Here is a 15,112-nt window from a genome sequence, read left to right as displayed (position 1 = left end):
ATGGTTAACTACTTTTCAGGTATCATTACTTATTTCAATCTTTAGTACAGTACCACAGACAAATACTTGTATCTTTTTTTACTACTTCTATTGTAGAATAGACAAAAATGGAGATTTATAGATAATAGATGTAACCTTCTTTCTTGGTCCCACAACCAAGGGAAAGAGTAGGATTCCGATGAGTGCTGTATGGATCAGATTCGAGTCTGATATACATATAAAACTCTCTCCAGAATTGTTTGGTTTCGTGAAAAGAGATGCTCAGTGTTTGTGGCTTCCCCCTTTTATTTTGAAATATATAGGAACTAAACACAGATAAACTAGGATACACCTATTCACAATGTAATAATTAATACTTGACCTTAAGAAATGATGAAATCATGCAACTTGTTTCTATGTGAATGGACTGGAGAGTATTGTGCTCAGTGAAGTTAGTTAGAAGGAGAGAGACAGACAGAGAATAATCTCTCATGTCGGAATATAAAGAAACATAGTAGGGAAATAACATGTTCAAAGACAATAGAAATAAAGAACATGAGAAATGATCTTCAGTAAGAAGCACGGAGGGGATGGCATAGGGATTTGATGGGATAAGATGGGGCACAGGAACATTAACACAATGGTGAATTGGTCAGTCTTGAGGAGGGGGATTCTGGAAAATAGTACAGGTTTATGCATGAAGTTAATAAAAGTATTGTTATTATCAATAACGGTTATTGTAAGCCACAGTGCTGTTATTATCAATAACTGTATTGTAAGCCACAGTGCCTAAAAGGGGAAAATAAAAGGTACTGACCATGAAGGCAGGCAAAGGAGTGAGAAGGAAACGGGGGACATTGGTGAAGGGAAGTGGACACTTGTGAAGGGATTGGTGTTGGAACATTGTATGCCTGAAACAAAATATTAATAACTTTATAAACAGCAATACCTCAACTATATGCATATATAACATACCTATATAAATATGTATGTGTATATATGCAATATACACAGACATACACACACTCTCTCTGTGTGGCATATACTTGATGCTGCTCAGACCCACTGGTGTACAAGGGGTCACGTAGCGCCTGGAACTGAACTCAGAGCACTGCACATGCTAGACATTTGTCCTACTTCCTGAGCTGCCTCCCTGGCAGCATGTATGTTCAGTTTTAGCCTCAGAAATTATCTTCTGATCTTCCATCACCCTTCCAGTTCACCCTTTCTGAGGCCTGGAGTGTGGCCAGTGTGCTTATGCTGATCCCAGCTGACACAGACCTTGTCGAAGGCATTTCCTCATGCAGGAGTCCCCCAAGCTCCAGCCAGGGCTGGCCCCTTCTGGCTCGGAGCCTCTGAATGCTGACTTCCTTTTATTCCTGATTTTTCTAGACCGCGTTGATTGCTGAACAATTCCTTCATTAATCACCCACCTGCACTTGCCGTACTTTTCCTGAGTCTCTAGGTTCAGTGTATTTTTGGGTGGAGAGGAGAGGAACACTCAGCTGTCCTCAGAGCTCACTCTGGCTCTGGGCTCAGGGACCCAGTGGCAGTCTGGTGGTCGTCATGTGACCACATGTGGTGGGTTTGCTTTGTGCAAGGCAAGCGCTTTACCTGCTGTGTATGTCTCTGGCCTTTCTAGGTTTCAATTTTAAGTGGCTTTTCACACTTGCTTATGTTCCTCAGTCTAATATTCTTTACCTGTGAAGGGTCATGATTTTTGGTCTCTGATAAAGAAAGGTGTGTAGGTGTTTTGGAAACAAATAATATGAACTTGCTATTTCATTTTTCAAAAATAAAGAACAGGTACTTAATACTTAACCTGACTCAAATTACAGTATCCTTTTTGAGAAAAATTAGTCTCTGATATGTTGGATTTAGTGTTTTAAACATGTTTAGTATTTTAAAAATACTAAAGACAAAACGGAGGAAACAAAGTGAAAGAGAGGAAGGGAGATCTGTGCTTTTCACTTATCTATATTTTTTCCATTTTGGGGACACATCCAGTAACACGCAGGGCTTAATCTTAGTTTTGAGAACACATTCTTGGTGGAGCTTGGGGGACCACACAGAGTGCAGGAGCTTGACCCCACACCAACTGCATGTGAAGCAAGTGCTCTGCCCTCTGTACTATTTCTCTGCTTCTTGTTTCTTGATGGTAGTAATGTTGCATTTAAAAAAAACATACCTTTTATTTAGGAACATATTCTAAAGTGATACATAAAAAATAAGATAAATTTGAGGCTGATTCTGTCCAAGGTGATCACCTTGGTCAAGTAGCAAGGCAAGTACCTCAGTTGTCCCAGCAGGCTCCCCTTGGCAGGTGTCTGCCAGAAGATGCCTCTGACGCCTTACCGGAGAATACGGACTCAAAGCTGTGAGACTGAGATCTTCAAGCAGGGAAAGGTCACTTACCTTTTTTATATATTTTAAGTCAAGCATCCATGAGTCCAGGTACAGGGGTAGAATGCTGTTGCCAAACTAACCCCCTCATTTGAAAATCCTTTGCTCTGTGGCCAAGTGTTTCAGTTTCTCCCCGCTCCCTGTCAATAGGGACATATGGAATTTCCCTGTCTGTAGAATAAGTACAACTACACCAACATTCCTTCCCAAGAACCCAACTGGAATATTGCCAAGAAAAATTTGCAGCGATTGAATGTTGAAAGAAGCTGAATTATGATATACCTCAAACAATTAACCAATAAGGATTGCCTTCCAGGAAATCTGTGAGACAGCACAAATCCTCAAACTTGCCTTTTCACTCAGTCACTCATTTGGTTCTGAAGAGAAAATTGTATATGAACAAATGAGGGTTGTTCTATTAGATTGGAACCATGTGAATCCTTTATTTAAAAATTATTATGTAATTGTTTATTTTAAAGAAACAAAATATTGTTTAAAAATGACAATAAAATTTTATACCTCCTAAAACATTACAATTTTTAAAATTATAGTTTATTTTATTAATGGTTACAATATTGTTAGCGTTTATGATATTGATGCACAGAACTATGGCTATCTACCACCGCCCATGACCATGAGGTGCCCATGTCCTTTCCCCATTGTCTCTGTGTTATCTGGGGTCTACAATTCATCCCATCATCCCTCCCTCCTCAATTTGTTTATCATTTTATAATTCAAGCCCAAGGGTCTATTTAATTGTTTGATACTATTTCCTTGTACTATCTCTTTATATTCTAGAAATGTTTGAGACCATCCAGTTTTTGTCCACTTTTCTCTGATTTATTTTGCTTAACATGATAACTTCCAGTCCCATCCAAGTTGAAGCAAATTGCATGATTTCCTCTTTTCTTACAGCTGCAAAATAAACTACTGTATATATAAATCACAATTTCTTTTTCCATTCATCTTTTCTTGGACATTTGGACTATTTTCATACTCTGGCTTTTTGTACTAAGTACAAAATAAACAAAAGTGTGCATATGATTTTTGAAATTAGCATTATGTTTGGAGGGTAGATGCCAAGAAGTGGAATAGCAGGAGCTTAGTAGATGTTCTTTTCTACTTTTTGGAGAAACCTCAAAACTGCTCCTTTTCATCATGGCTAGAACAAACAGGGTTCCAGCCAGTGATAAGTGGAGATTCCCTGTTGTCACATCCCTGTCAACACTGAATGTTTGAAGTTTTTTTTTTTAATGTACTATTCTCACTGGTGTGTTATCTCCTTGTTATTTTTATTTATATATCCCTAATAGGCCATGTTTTTACTGTTTTTGGCATATCAAATACGCCATGGGAAAACAACAGGCCTCAATCCCCCTGACCTTGAAAGAGCCCCCAGTATGGTAGCATTAAGAAAGATGAGCAAGGAGAGGCTGATAAAATCTCAGGGCGGAACTATGCTGCCAAAACGAAGAAGGACAAAAATGACTATCTGTACTTTCAATGCACGTACACTGGCATCAGAAGCATCCATTGAGAATCTGCTGGTGCAAGTGCAGAAGATCAAGTATGACATCATTGGTCTGAGAGAGACGAGAAAGCATCGACCACATCACGCCATTTTGAACACTGGAGAAGAACTTTTCCTCAGAACATGCAATGATAGAGGCGTCGATGGTGTCAGTGTCCTTGTCAACATGAACTTGGCCTTGAGCATTGATTCATTCGAATGCCTAAGAAACCTGAATCGGACAATTACACTTGAATAGATGTGGCTCACTACCAGCAGTTTGTATCTTTGTGGTCTATGCACCAACATCCAACTACGATGAAGAAGAAATTGAGAAGTTCTACATGGAGCTGGAGAAGTTCTATAAAGAAGACCACACCTTCTTTACCTTCAAGATAATTGTAGGTGATTTTTAAGCCAAGATAGGACTGAGCAGGTCACCCAAAGAACTCCAAATAAGAACCCATGGCCTAGAATGGAACAAACAGGGTAAGAGACTGTCTGAGTTCATCATGTCGACCAAGACCATCCATGGTAACTCACAGTTCCAGAAGGCTGAATCTAAACATTGGGCATGGGACTCTCCTGGTGGAAAGTTCCACAACGAAATTGACCACATCACATTCAATCGTAGGTTTTGCCTGACTATTGTCACTGTTTTCCCAAAATTCCAAACAGGATCGCACCACCGTCTCCTTCGTGCAAAATTCTACTTCATGGAGCGGGGAGAAAGGACTGCAAAGTTTGAGAAGAGAACTCCCAGAATGACCACCAACTGGGAGCTCTTTGGCACTATTGCAGCAACATGGGAAGATGCCGTCGCTGACAACATCGACAAGGAATACAATCAAATGGTTCAGCACCTCCATGACTGCACAAGAAACGCCGAGACTGGGAAAACCACAAAAAGATGCCTGTCTTCAAATACTCTCAAACTCATTCTCGAACGTGTTTTGGAAACCACAAGATAATGTCCAAGCTTGCAAAGCAGTGCAGAGAAGCAATAAAGAAAGACCTTAAAGAGAGAAGAGCAGCAGTGCTGTCTGATGTGGCAGAAGCTGGTAAAAGCATTCGCAATGCCCGCCTGTCCTTCGCCAACTACAAGACCAAGATGACTGCCCTCCGATGTCCTGATGGATCTATCACATCTTCCAGAAAGGCAATGAAGAAGATTATCCACGACTTCTACTCGGATCTCTTTGGTAGCCACGTCCACCTTCCCACGTACCAAATTCTGCAGAATGGATATGTTGTTCTCAATGTTCTTCCTTCCAAAATCTGGCACGCCATTTTCTTGGGAAAGAAGCATACAGCACCCAGTCCAAACAAGGTCAGACCCGAACACCTGAAGAATCTGCTGCCAGTAGTTGTCAAATATACTGGCTCAGCTCTTCACACACTACCTGTCTGAATGCAAGGTTCCGTGCCAATGGAAAATCAGCAGGACCGTTCTGTTGTACAAGAAGGGAGACATCCACGACATTGACAACTATTGCCAGATCTGTCTGTTGTCCGTCATCTACAAGTTGTTCACTTGAGTCATCCTGAATAGAATAGGCAGAACACAAGATGAAGGACAACCATGTGAGCAAGCCAGATTCCGAAAAGGATTCAGCATGACCCACCATATCAATATGGTGACCAACCCTATTGAAGTTTCTCGGGAGTTCAAGATGCCGCTCTGTCTAACGTTCATCGATTTAAAGAAGGCCTTTGATTCTGTTGAGACTGAAGTGGTCATCAAAGCCCTAGCCAAAAGGGCATTCGGACTCAATACATCAGGATCTTCGGTGAGTTGTATTACGAATTCACCACCAGGATCTCACTATTCTGCAAGGAAGAGATCATCAACGTCAAGAGAGGGGTTCGACAGGGTGATACTATTTCACCAAATCTCTTCAGTGCCACCCTCGACAAAGTCATGCAAAGACTGGAATGGGAAGAAATGGGAGTGAAGATAGATGGTTGGCAACTACACCACCTCTGCTTTGCTGATGACATCGTTCTAATAACACCAACCATTAGCCAAGTGGCACTAATGCTGGCCGACTTTGACTGTGAGTGTGGAAAGGTTAGGCTGCAGCTGAATCTCACCAAGACAGTGTTCATGAAAAATGAACTAGTCCCTAACATTCCATTTTCTCTCAATGGAATGAACATCTCCAAATGCAGCAGCTATGTGTACCTGAGTTGAGAACTCAGCATGAGGAACGACTTGGCACCAGAGTGATGCAGGAGGAAGAGAGTGGCATGGAGCGCCTTCAAGAGTCGAAGAAGTTGTTAAGAGGATGAAAAACCCCTGGCCCTGGGCAGAGCTTTTCGACTCTATCATTCTTCCTGCGCTAACCTATGCCTCAGAGACTTTGGACCCTACGACAACAGGACAAGAGTGCTATTCGGGTCTCCCAAAGAGGAATCAAAAGAGCTATGCTTGGAGTATCACACTTCACTCAAGTGAGAGAAGGAATCTGGAGTTCTGACCTCTGTCGACAATCAAGAATCAGGGACGCTATCTTTTTTGGCAAGGCGTCTAAAACCAGATGGGCTGAACACGTAATGTGATTTAGAGACAACAACTGGACTAGAGCTGTTACCGACTGGATTCCATGGGGCGTCAGAAGGACATGTGGCCACCCACCTACAAGATGGTCAGACTTCTTCGTGAAAACCCTGAACAAATGGTTTGAGGCCCTTTGTGTTCCTTGAGCAAGCAAATGCCATTGGGCTACACTAGCATGTGGCAGAGATGAATAGAGACATTACTGGCACCCGCTCGAGCAAATTGATGATCAACGGGATGACAAGTGATCAAAAAATATCTTCTTAGCGTAAACTTAGTGAAAATCATTGAATCTCATCATGAGGATATCAAGTCCTTGTTTTAGGGATTTCTGAGACAAGGTAAGTCCTCTGTGTTCATGATTTTTGTTAATCGACATTGGTTGGCTTCCTCTGACTTCCTTATAGCACAGCAGGTAGGGCATTTGCCTTGCACACAGTCAGCCTGGGCAAGTCGGGTTCGATTCCTCCGCCCCTCTCGGAGAGCCAGCAAGCTACTGAGAGTATCTTGCTCTCATGGCAAAGCCTGGCAAGCTACCCGTGACTGCCAAACACAGTAACAACAAGTCTCACAATGGAGATGTTACTGGGCCCGCTCAAGCAAACCGATGAACAATGGGAGGACAGTGCTACAGTGGTTGGCTTCCTTGTTAAGTTCCATCCAATCTGGTATACTATTGCTGGATTTTCAATGTTTCAATGTTGTAAAGTTTGGAAATGTCGTTCCAGGAAATCCAGAATTTTAACTAGGTGGCACAGTTGGAGTTAAATTTTTAAGTGGTCTATGTCAGAAATGTTTGCGGCTATTTGATCTCTTTCGAGATTTGTTTGTGAGTCTCTGGAACAAGGCTGGTAGATGAGCTTATAGCACCAGAGGGCCTCCTTTGTCGTATATTGACTGACTATAAATATAAGGGCTTATATCAGGGTGCTTAATCTGTTTCATTTTCTGAGAGTCAATTACTAGGCCAGTACCACTAAATTATGATAACTCTGGCTCTGTAATATAATTGAAAGACAGGAAATACAATACTTCTCATCATCTTTTTCCTCATAATTTCTGTGGCTTTCAGAAAGTTTAAGATTCTGTATAAATTTTAGTAGAGTTTGTTCTAAGTCCTTGAAGAAAATCAGAGTTTTCATAAGGGTTGCTTAGAATCTGTATAATACTTTATGGAAGATGTGAATACTTCAAATCCATTAACATGGATTTTTTTTTTCTGGTGCCTTCTATTTCTTTCAGTTAATGATGTGATAATTTTCTTTTTTCTTTTTTTTGAATCACCATGAGATACAGTTACAAAGTTTTCATATTTGAATTTCAGTCATACAATGATCAAACACCCATCCCTTCACCATTTTTCACCACCAATGTCCCCAGTATCCCCCCTCTTTCAATACCTCCCCCTTTTCTATGGCAGACAATTTCCCCCATACTCTCTCTCTCCTTGGGGGCATTATGTTTTGCAATACAGTTACTGAGAGGCCATCACGTTTGGTCCTTTTTCTACTTTCAGCACACATCTCCCATCCTGAATGTTTACTCCAACCATCATTGACTTAGTGATCCCTTCTCTATTCCATCTGCCTTCTCCCCCAGCTATTGAGGCAGGCTTCCAACTATGGGGCAATATTCCTGGCCTTTGTGTCTACTGTCCTGTGTGTCAGTCTCATATTATGTTATTTTATATTCCACAAATGAGTGCAGTCCTTCTATATCTGTCCCTCTATTTCTGACTCATTTCACTTAGCATGATACTCTTTATGACCATCCACTTATAAGCAAATTTCATGACTTCATCTTTCCTAACAGCTGCATAGTATTCCATTGTGTAGATGTACCAAAGTTTCTTTTTTTCTTTTTTTTTTTTTTACATTTGTGACTTTAATTTTTTAAGGTAAAGGTAAAGGTAAAGGCCCTCCCGTTGATCGTCGATTTGCTCGAGCGGGCCCAGTAACGTCTCCATTGGAGACTTTGTTGTTACTGTGTCTGGCATATCGAATACTCTCAGTAGCTTGCCAGGCTCTCCGAGAGGGGCGGAGGAATCGAACTCGGGTCGGCCATGTTGGCCGTTTGTAAGGCGAACGCCCTACCCGCTGTGCCCGGCAAGCTACCAAGAGTATTCGATATGCCAGACACAGTAACAACAAAGTCTCCAATGGAGACATTACTGTGCCCGCTCGACAAATCGATGATCAACGGGAGGGCCTTTACTTTACTTAATTTTTTATTTTATTTTTATTTTTTTAAATTTATTTCTTTATTGAATCACTGTGGGAAAAGTTACAGAGCTTTCGGGTTTAGGTCTCAGTCATGTAAATATCAAACACATTTCCCTTTACCAATACTTATTTTTAACCGCGAACCCCAATAGAACCCCACCTCCCACCCCTCCCAATTCCTGTGAGGCAGATGAGTTCTAGTTAATACTCTATCTACTTTGACTAGATACATTGTTTCGATAGAAGATGCACAATTATTGTTTAGAGTTTACGACCCTCCCCCCCAAATCAGACATGCTGAAACAGCGTTGTGAAATGATTTGCTTTCTACAACTTAGTTTAAGAATAAAATGATGTCGCGCAGCTGCTATTGCGGCCGCGCGTTTTTGGATTTCTGCTATTTTACTTATTAACCCTGGAAGAATTTCTATTAAAAGTTAGATAGTTAAGAGATTGGTTTCTGTGCCCTGGAGTCGTGGCCGTGCTGGAGAGCCGCTCGTGGGGGGCAGCTGGCGACCTCGGTCGGGCGTGAAGGACGGCCCATTACGCTCCCCTTCCCATGAGGTCCCTGTTGCCCCCAGCCGCGGCTCAAACCTGCTGTCCACAAGGCTCCCGTGCGGCTGCCATCTTTCTTTCCAGAGAGGAGCGGACGGGTGGGTCAACACCCTTTCCCCTCCGGGCAGGCATGCTGGCGCGGTTTAACACATAGTCCATTTGCTTTTCTGCTCCAAGCGGGTGGCTCTCTGTGCTAAGTCCTTGTGCCTCCGGTGCTGTGGCCGTGCCGGAGAGCCGCTCGTGGGGGGCAGCTGGCGACCTGGGTCGGGCGTGAAGGACGGCCCATTACGCCCCCCTTCCCATGAGATCCCTGCCGCCCCCAGCAGCGGCTCAAACCTGCTGTCCACAAGGCTCCCGTGCGGCTGCCACCTTTCTTTCCAGAGAGACCAAAGTTTCTTTAACCAGTCATCTGTTCTCGGGCACTTGGATTGTTTCCAGATTCTGCTATTGTGAACAGTCTGCAGATGAATGATGTAATAATTTTTAATGTAGAAGTCCTTTGTTGATTCCTACGTATTTGGTGGTTTTGGAAATTAGTTTAAATGGACTGTTTTCTTGATTTTATTCTTTTCAAGTTTGTTATTTGCATATGTAAATGCAAAACATTTTTGCATGTTGATTTTGTAGTGTCTGATTTTGCAAGCTCCTTAACTACTGTACTATCTATCTGGCCCCTGCTCATGGTTTCTTCTGCAGAGCAGAAGCTTCTTAATTTGATGCAGTCCCATTAGTTCTCTTTGTTTCCCCAGTGGCATTTAATCATTGTCTAGTTCTTGCTCTCGGAAAATATGGCAAGCTACGGAGAGTATCCTGCTCGCATGGCAGAGTCTGGCAAGCTTCCCACGGCGTATTCTATATGCCAAAACTCAGTAACAATGATGGATCTCATTCCCCTCACCCTGAAAGAGCCTCCAATGTGGCACTTGCTAAAATCTCAGGGCTAGGACGAATGGAGACATTACTGGTGCCTGCTCAAGGAAATCTATGGGATGACAGTGACAATACTTAATAAGCTTAACTTTTACCATAGCACAGCAGTAGGGCATTTGCCTTGGGCACAGCCGACCTGGCCCAGCTTGGTTTGATTCCTCTGCCCCTCTCGGAGAGCCCAGCAAGCTACCCAGAGTATCTTGACCAAATGGCAAAGCCTGGCAAGCTACCCGTGATGTATTCAATATGCCAAACACAATAACAACAAGTCTCACAATGGAGACGTTACTGGGCCGGCCAGAGTGAATCAATGAACAACGGGAGGACAGTGCAACAGTGCTACAGTAATTATTTAAAAATAAGTTCCCAGTTTTATTTTATCCTTGAAATATCCTTGAAATAAAATGAACTCCTTGTAGAGAGTCCTTTTGACTGACAGATTTTGTTTAAGTAAATTTTAATAGTAACACTGTTAAAAAAAAGTTTATAAGGATGTAATTTGTAAGAGCAAATGCTCCAAGAACTTAGTAAGTATCTACATGTATCAACACAACTTATTTTATGTTTTTTGATACTGTACTTCAGGAATTATTATGCAACCACTAATTATGCACCATTAATGAAAGATGTTAGATAAAATTGTGCTTTGTAAAAAACTCATGGTATTATATATTTATCATGAATTCAGCTCCATATAAATATTACTATAAGAGAGGGCATGTGCATAAAGCTATTGATATAATATTTTTTTAATAGTTTATTTCTTTATTGAATCACTGTGGGAAAAGTTACAGAGCTTTCGGGTTTAGGTCTCAGTCATGTAAGTATCAAACACATTTCCCTTTACCAATACTTATTTTTAACCGTGAACCCCAATAGAACCCCACCTCCCACCCCTCCCAATTCCTGTGAGGCAGATGAGTTCTAGTTAATACTCTATCTACTTTGACTAGATACATTGTTTCGAAAGAAGATGCACAATTATTGTTTAGAGTTTACAACCCCCTCCCCCCCAATCAGATATGCTGAAACAGTGTTGTGAAATGATTTGCTTTCTACAGCTTGGTTTAAGAATAAAATGATGTCGCGGCCGCGCAGTTTTGGATTTCTGCTGTTTCACTTATTAACCCTGGAAGTATTTCTATTAAAAGTTAGATAGTTAAGAGATTGGTTTCTGTGCTCTGGAGTCGTGCCTGTGCCGGAGAGCCGCTCGTGGGGGGCAGCTGGTGACCTCGGTCGGGCGTGAAGGACGGCCCAGAACACCCCCCTTCCCATGAGGCCCCTACCGCCCCCCGCCCCCAGCTCAAACCTGCTGTCCACAAGGCTCCCGTGCGGCCGCCATCTTTCTTTCCAGAGAGGAGCGGGCGAGCGGGACAACACCCTTTCCCCTCTGGGCAGGCTTGGTAGCACGGTTTAACACATAGTCCATTTGCTTTTCTGCTCCAAGTGGGTGGTTCTCTGTGCTAAGTCCTTGTGCCTCCGGGGCCATGGCCGTGCCGGAGAGCCGCTCGTGGGGGGCAGCTGGTGACCTCGGTCGGGCGTGAAGGACGGCCCAGAACGCCCCCCTTCCCATGAGGCCCCTGCCGCCCCCAGCAGCGGCTCAAACCTGCTGTCCACAAGGCTCCTGTGTGGCCGCCATCTTTCTTTCCAGAGAGGAGCGGGCCTTGATATAATATTTTGATTAATAATCACCTCCCACAAAAGTGAACAGTACTTCACATGGTCTTGAATGTTTTTTCAAGGTCAACCTTGAGAAGATAAGGTATTTGGAAGTCTCCAGAAGAAGAATGTTCAAAACTGATCAAATGTGTATTATGTATCGGGTTTATGAGAAAAGAGGAGAGGAATTTTTTTTAATGTATTACCGTGAGGTACAGTTACGGACTTACAAACTTTCATGCTTATGTTTCAGTCATACAGTGATTGAGTACTCATCTCTCCACCAGTGCCCATTATCCATCACCAATGATCCCAGTATTCCTCTCACCACTTCCACCCCATCCCCCCACCCCATGCCGCCTCTGTGGCAGAGTATTCCCTTTTGCACTCTCTCTCTCTCTCTCTCTCTCTTTCTATCTCTCTCTCTCTTCTTTTGGGTGCTATGGTTTGCAATACAGGTATTAAGTGGCCATCATGTTCGGTGATGGCCACTTTCAGCCCACATCTCCCATCCCGAGTGGGCTCTCCATGCACACATTACTTGTGGTCTCCTCTATGTGAGCTTTCTTTTCACTCAGCATGTGAGGCCGGCTTCCAAGCTGTGGAGCAATCCTCCTGGTCCTTATCTCTACTATCTTTGGGTGTTAGTCTCTGTTACTTTATATTCTGTTACTTTATATTCCACAAATGAGTGCAATCTTCCTATGTCTATCCCTCTCTTTCTGACTAATTTCATTTAGCATGATACACTCCATGTTAATCTACTTATATGCAAATTTCATGACTTAATCTTTTCTAATAGATGCATAGTATTCCACTGTGTAGATGTACCAAAGTTTCTTTAACCAGTCATTTATTCTCGGACACTAGGATTTTTCCAAGATTCTGGCGATTGTAAATAGTGCTGCAATGAACATACAAGTGTAGATGTTATTTCTACTGTACTATTTTGCATCTCTGGGATATATTCCCAGGAGTGGTATTGCTGGGTGAAATGGGATCTCTATTTATAATTTTTTGAGAAGTGTCCATACTGTTTTCCAAAAGGGCTGAACTAGTCAGCATTCCCACCAGCAGTGAAGAAGGGTCCCTTTCTCGCCACATCCACGCCAACACCAGTTGCCTTTGCTCTTTTGGATGTGTGTCAGTCTCTGTGGTGTGAGATGATATCTCATTGTTGTTTTGATCTGCACCTTCCTGATTATTAGTGATGAAGAGCAGTTTTTCATGTGCTTGTTGGCCATTTGGATTTCTTCTTTGAGAAATTTTCTGTTCATCTCTTCGCCCCATTTTCTGATGGCGTTGAATGTTTTCTTCTTGCAGAGTTCAACCAGTGTCTTGTATATCCTTGATACCAAATCCTTACGAGATGGGTATTGGGTAAATAACTTTTCCCATTATGTAGACTGTCTTTATGTTCTGGTCACTGTTTCTTTTGAGGTACAGAAGCTTATTATTTTAAGCTAGTCCCATTTGTTTAACTCTGTTTCCACTTGCTTGTCAGTGGCATGTCACCTTTGAAATACCTTTAACTTCAATGTCATGGAGGGTTTTGCTGACCTTTTCTTCTATGTACCTGGTGGATTCTGGTCTGATGTTGAGGTCTTTAAACCATTTTAATTTTACCTTTTTGTATGGTGTGAGATAGAGGTATGAACCCATTTTTTAAAAAACATGTAGCTGTCCAATTTTGACAGCACCATTTGTTAAAGAGGCTTTCATTGCTCTACTTCACATTTCTTGTCCTCTTAACAAAGATTAGATAATCATATATTTGAGGGTGTGTGTAAGGATATTCCACCCTGTTCCATCGGTATGCGGCTCTGTGTTTGTGCCAATACCATGCTGTTTTAATTATTACCGCTTCGTAGTACAGTTTGAGGTTGGGGAAGGTGATGCCTCCCATCTTCTTTTTCCCAAGAATTGCTTTAGCTATTTGTGGGGGGTTGTTGTTCCATATGAATTTTAGGAGTGTTTGATTCATTTCTTTGAAGAATTTCATGGGTATCCTTATAAGGATCGCATTGAATCTGTATAATGCTTTCTGGAGTATTACCATTTTGACCATGTTAATCCTCCCAATCCTCGTGCCGTCTTTATTTCATGAAGTAGTGTTTTGTAGTTTTCTTTGTACAGGTCTTTTACCTCCTTAGTTAAGATGATTCCGAGGTACTTGATTTTTAGAGGCATGACTGTGAACAGGATAGCTATTTTCATGTCACTTTCTTCTCTCTCATTATTTGCATAAAGGAAAGACATGGTCTTTGGGGTATTGATTTTATAGCCTGCGACTTTACTATACAAGTCTATTGTTTCTAGGAGTTTCTTGGTAGAGGCTTTAGGGTTCTCTAAATATAGTATCATATAATCTGAAAATAGTGAGAACTTGATTTCTTCATTTCCTATCTGGATGCCCTTAATATCTTTTTCTTGCCTAAGCGCTATTGCAAGTACTTCCAGTACTATATTGAATAGAAGTGGCAAGACTGGGCATCCTTTTCTTGTCCCTGATCTTAGAGGGAAGGCTCTTAGTTTTTCCCCATTGAGGATAATGCTTGCCATAGGCTTGTGTATATGGCTTTGACTATATTAAGGAACATTCCTTCAGTACCCATTTTGGTGAGAGTTTTCATCATAAACGGGTGCTGGGTCTTGTCAAATGCTTTCTCTGCATCTATTGATATGATTCTATGATTTTAATCTTTTCTTTTGTTGGTCACTGTCACTGTCACTGTCCTCCCATTGTTCATCCATTTACTCGAGCGGGCCCAGTAACATCTCCGTTGTGACACTTGTTACTGTGTTTGGCATATCAAATATGCCACGGGGAACTTTCCAGGCTTTGCTGTGCAGGCGAGATACTCTCGGTAGCTTGCCAGGCTCTCCGAGAGGGGTGGAGAAATTGAACTCGGGTCGGCCTTGTTGGTCGCTTGCAAGGCAAATGCCCTACCCGCTGTGCTATCGATGGATTATGTTGATTTATTTTCGATTGTTAAACCATCCTTGCATCCTTGGGATGAATCCCACTTCGTCATGGTGTATGATCTTTTTGATGAGTGGTTCGATTCTATTTGCTAATACTTTGTTGAGGCTCTTCACATCTGTGTTCATCAGGGATTTCGGCCTGTAGTTTTCTTTTCTTGTGGTGTCTTTGTTTACTTTTGGTATTAGGGAGATATGTGCCTCATAGAAACTGTTTGGGAGAGTTTCTGTTTCTTCAATTTTCTAGAGAGGCTTGAGAAGAATCGGCAATAGGTCCTCTTTAAGTGTTTGGAAGAGTTCGCTAGTGAATCC

Source organism: Sorex fumeus, unplaced genomic scaffold (genome assembly GCF_029834395.1).
Source record: "Sorex fumeus unplaced genomic scaffold, SorFum_2.1 ptg000026l, whole genome shotgun sequence".
In the NCBI taxonomy this organism is placed as follows: Eukaryota; Metazoa; Chordata; class Mammalia; order Eulipotyphla; family Soricidae; genus Sorex; species Sorex fumeus.
Note: the sequence above shows the minus strand (reverse complement) of the source record.